The sequence below is a fragment of the Ovis aries genome, chromosome 1, assembly GCF_016772045.2.
Source record: "Ovis aries strain OAR_USU_Benz2616 breed Rambouillet chromosome 1, ARS-UI_Ramb_v3.0, whole genome shotgun sequence".
Classification (NCBI taxonomy): Eukaryota; Metazoa; Chordata; class Mammalia; order Artiodactyla; family Bovidae; genus Ovis; species Ovis aries.
This window is the reverse complement of record NC_056054.1, coordinates 33,159,418-33,164,672: the sequence shown is the minus strand read 5'-3', so window position 1 is coordinate 33,164,672 and position 5,255 is coordinate 33,159,418. Positions and strand designations below refer to the sequence as shown.

At 44.0% G+C, this 5,255-nt stretch overlaps 1 non-coding gene across 1 annotated transcript; it reads right to left on the bottom strand.

Moving 5' to 3' along the window:
• Nucleotides 1-2,662: 2,662 nt before the first annotated feature.
• On the bottom strand, nucleotides 2,663-2,765 carry LOC114111005 (U6 spliceosomal RNA). Its single transcript, XR_003587135.1, has one exon. It is a non-coding gene; the product is annotated as a U6 spliceosomal RNA (small nuclear RNA).
• Nucleotides 2,766-5,255: the final 2,490 nt, after the last annotated feature.

Here is a 5,255-nt window from a genome sequence, read left to right as displayed (position 1 = left end):
ATCTCATTAATTCCATGCTGTACACACAATTACTCCCATTATACAAATAGGATCATTCAAGCTTATAGAGGTTAAGCAATTTTCCCAAAGCCATGCAGCTTAATCAGGAGTAATGTCCTGATCTAACACAAATCCATATTTGAAATTCCTTCCTTTTTTTTTTTTTTTTTTTGGCCTCTTGTAGGAGGTTTTCCCTGATACTCCCAATCTGGGTCAGGTCAAGGGTCCGTCCTCTTAAGTTTTCACTACTTCCTCTCACAGTGCCTGCTCCAGTGTATTAAAATGGTCTGCTAGCTTGTCTGAATTTCTGCCTTAGCTTGGAGTTCCTTGGGGCCTGTGACTTTCTGTCAGGCATCTCTGTAAACTCAGCATCTAGCCTGGTGCCCTGCACATAGTAGGATGCTAATGAGAGCTGAATAAGGCAGCAGCAAACAAAGCAAGGAACTGCCCTCCCCCCACCCCCAGCTGCATCCACCCCCTCAACCTCCAGAGTTGACCCCAGGGTGTAGGTTTGTGTGTGGGTCTCACATCTTCAGATTTCAGCTGGGAGCATCTGGGGTATTCTCCCAGGAAATCCTCTTCTCCTTCCACCCCTGCTGCAGCACGGCTATGTGAAAAAACATGGCTGACAGCCTCTTGGGGGTTTCCAAAATTTCATCAAGGTCTCTAGTCCTCTCTAAAATCTTGTCAGGAAGACAACGATCTCACGTGGTACCACACAGAGCTAAGTGAGAATCTAATCCCAAGAATCGTCCCATTGTGAGGGCATGCTGGAGCCACAGGAGCTTTCGAGGATTGGTAAGGCGTATGAGAAAAAGCAGGCAGGAGATGAAACGTGTCATCATGACCGGGATGAGGTCCAGGGGGTAAGGAGGAGACCAAAAAGAGGCCAGAATGGAGAGATTGTGGGATGACAGTGATATAAGCGTCATGCCCATCTCTTTTTAGTGCCTGTGCTGTGCGTTGACCTGAACATGTTTCTTAAGAGTCAGGTCCTGGGGCTACCCTGGTGGCTTAGAATTCACCTGGCAATACAGGAGACACAGATTTGATCCCTGGACCGGGAAGAGCCCACATGCTGTGGAACAACTAAGGCCAGGCGCTATAACTACTGAGCCTGTGGTCCAGAGCCCAGAAACCGTGACTGAAGCCTGGATGCCTAGAGAGAGCCCGTGCTTTGCTACAAGAGAAGCCACCACAGTGAGAAGCTTGAGCGCTGCAACTAGAGTAGCCCCTACTAGCCACAGCAACTAGAGAATAGCCCTCGCAGCAACGAGAACACAGCATAGCCAACATAAATAAATTATATATCTATATAAAGTTCAGGTTCTGGAGTCAATATCCTCTGAGTGTGAATCCTGCTTTTGAGCTGTGTGATCTTCTTGGGCGAATTATTTAGTCTTTCTGTGCCACCCTTGTCTTATTTATAAAACAGGGATAACATGTACCTTCCCCATGGGATTGTCATAAATTGTAAGGCATGTGAAATGCTTGGGACAGTGGCCTGACACATAGCGAGCAAGTAGGCAATTTTTCATTTTGACTAGGCACTGAATAAAACTTTAAGGAGAAAAAAAGTAGACGATTTTAGTTCTCAGGAAGCTCAGGATTCAGGGGTGAGGGTACTAAACTTTTTTGAATACTTGCCCCATCAGTAATAAAATGTTTGAGTAGGTTCCCCCAATAGACTCATTTGTTAAAGGGAGCTGAATGATAAAAGTAAGAAAAGGATGCTGGAGGAGCACAGAAAAGTGGCATCTAGTCCAACCCTGGTTGGGGGCATTGAGTGTGACTGATGAAGTTCAAGGAAGACTTCCTGGAGGAGGCAGTTCTTGAAGTGAATCTTGAAGGATCCATCAGAGTTAACTGAGTAGGAAAGTGGAAGAGGCAGAGGGAAGACCTAAGCCAAAGCTGACAAATGGGCTGTGAAAGGGCTGTCTGAGAAATGGTGAAAACTTTGGGGTCTACGGCACTGAGTGGGGGAGTAGGGAAGAGCTACTCTGCTGCTTAGGGCTTTCCTGGTGGCGCTAGTGGTAAAGAACCCACCCACAAATGCAGGAGACATAGAAGCCCTGGGTTGGGTCTCCGGGTTGGGAAGATCCCTTGGAGGAGGGCATGGCAGCACACTCTAGTATTCTTGCCTGGAGAATTCCATGAGCAGAAGAGCCTGGTGGGCTACAGTCCATACGGTTTCAGAGTCAGATACAACTGAGCAACGTAGCAGGCACATACACATTCGGCCACCTAAAAAGCCTCCAGGGGTGGCCCACTGCTCTTGGCATGTAGACCAGGATTCTATACAGATTCATAAACATTCATGCCCTGGCCCTCCCCTCCTAATTCCACCTCCTGCCACCTTCCCAGCCTCCTTCTGCTTCAGCCACAATGGCGGTCTCAGTCTGGTTCTCCCCACAGTGGTTTCTGAGCCAAAGAGTCACATGCAGATGGTTTCTTCTCTGGAGTGTTCCAGGAGGAATCCTGCAGGAAGCAGGGGGAAAAGATAGGGAACAGGAAGAAGCCAAGTAATTTCAGTTACACGGACTGCTCCTGATCCCACAAGAAGTGCTAAAGTATAGTATAATTTATACCTCAGATTTTGTCTAGTTTTTTTTTAAATTTATTAATTTTTTTAATTTTAAAATCTTTAATTCTTACATGCGTAAAAAATATGGAACGCTTCACGAATTTGCGTGTCATCCTTGCACAGGGGCCATGCTAATCTTCTCTGTATCGTTCCAATTTTAGTATATGTGCTGCCGAAGCACATATAGTTTGTTTTTTAATTGAGGTACAATAAACCTCAGATATACAGATGATATTGCCCTTATGGCAGAAAGAGAGGAGGAATTAAAGAACCTCTTGGTGAAGGTGAAAGAGGAGAGTGAAAAACCTGGTTTAAAACTCAACATTCAAAAAACAAAGATCATGGCATCTGGTCCCATCACCTCATGGCAAATAGATGGGGAAACAATGGAAACAGTGACAGACTTTTTTTCCTGGATTCCAAAATCACTGTGGATGGTGACTGCAGACATGAAATTAAAAGACACTTACTGCTTGGAAGAAAAGCTATGACAAACCTAGACAGCATATTAAAAAGCAGAGACATTACTTTGCTGACAAAGGTCCATCTATTCAAAGCTATGGTTTTTCCAGTAGTCATGTACGGATGTGAGAGCTTGACAATAAAAAAAGCTGAGCTGAAGAATTGACGCTTTTGAACTGTGGTGTTAGAGAAAATTCTTGAGAGTCCCTTGGACTGCAAGGAGATCCAACCAATAAATCCTAAAGGAAATCAATCCTGAATATTCACTGGAAGGACTGATGTGAAGCTGAAGTTCCAATCCTTTAGCCGCCTGATGCGAAGAGCTGACTCACTGGAAAAGACTCTGATGCTGGGAAAGACTGATGGCAGGAGGAGAAGGGGACGACAGAAGATGAGATGGTTGGATGGCATCACTGACTCAATGGACATGAGTTTGAGCAAACTCTGGGAGATGGCTAAGAACAGGGAAGCCTGGCGCGCTGCAGTCCATGGGGTTACAAAGAGTCAGACATGACTAAGTGACTGAACAACTACAGTTGCTGTACAATATTGTGTAAGTAACAGGTATACAATGGAGTGATTCACAATTTTTAAAGGTTATACTCCATTTATTATAAAACATTGACTATATTCCCCATGTTGCGCAATATATCCTCATCACTTATTTTGTACATAATAGTTTGTACCTCTTACTCCCCTACCTCTTTATTGATGCCCTCTTCTCTCTTCCCCAGTGGTAACCACTATGTCTGGTTTTTTTTTGTGTGTGTGTGTGATAATTATGATCACTAGAGTTTGTCTAGTTTTGGTTCTTCCACCCTAGTCAGATGTTGGCACTGGGCACCTAAAAGAGAATGTAGACTTTCAGGCACACTGGCTCTCCACACAGGTGAGGTGTCTCCAGCCACAGGTATAAGGTAAGCTACTAGTATCAAATCCCATAGAAACAGAAGGGATCCCAGAGCATGTAGCAGGGGAGGACCAACGGCATCCATGACACTGGCCTATATTTGGTGTCCTGAATGCTTCAGCTCCCTCCTTCTGTCCAAGGTCCTTCATACCTGCTGCTTCCCTGCTGGGATCCCTCTCTTCCCAATTTCAACTTGCTGAATCTTTTTGTCCTTTAGACTACACCTAGATGCCATTCCTTGGAGAAGCAGTCTGACCCTCAAGGCCAGCTTGGTGGAATCTAAAATATACAACAAAATAGTGAAAATAACAGACTGGCAGAGAATAAACTAGTGGCTTCCTGGGTAGCTCAAACAGTAAAGAATCTGCCTGCAATGCAGGAGACCTGGGTTCGATCCCTGGGTTGGGAAGATTCCCCTGGCGAAGGACATGGCAACCCACCCCAGTATTCTTGCCTAGGAAATCTCATGGACAGAGGAGCCAGGTGGGCTACAGTCCATGGAGTAGCAAAGAGCTGGACATGACTGAGCAAGTAACACTTTCAAACTAGTGGCTGCAGGTGGTGGGGGAGAGGGGCCATATGAGAGTAGGGGAGTGGGAGGTTCAAACTACTGGGTGTAAGACAGGCTCAAGAATGTATTGTACAACACAGGGAATATTGCCAATATTTTAAATGGAAAGTAACCTTTTAAATTGTGTTAAAATTCTTTTGTTCCTATTTTGTATTTTTTATTGGCATATAGTTGATTAATAATATTGTGTTAGTTTTAGGTGACCTGGGTTCAATCCCTGGGGTGGGAAGATCCCCTGGAGGCGGAAATGGCAACCCACTCCAGTATTCTTGCCTGGAGAATCCCATGGACAGAGGAGCCTGACAGTCTATAGTCCATGGATCGCAAGAGTTGGACGTGACTTAGTGACTAAACCACCACTAAACCAGTTTTAGGTGTACAGCAAAGTGATTCAGTTATACATGTATCTATTCTTTTTTAAATTCTTTCCCCATCTAGGCTATTACAAAGAATTGAGCCAAGTTCCCTGAGCTATGCAATAGGTCTTCGTTTGTTACCTTTTTTTTTTCAGATTTTAAAATTAATTTTTATTTATTTTTCACTGAAATAGCTGTACTTTCCTCACTTTTCTATTTAGGTATTTGACTTTTCCTTTTCAATATATGTGTATGGGTTTTTTTTTTCCCTTTTTTAATTGGGGGTAATTACTTTATAATATTGTGTTAGTTTCTGCTATACAACAATGAAAAAATTTTTAAAAGATTGGGTTGGACCCACCAATTGTTCAT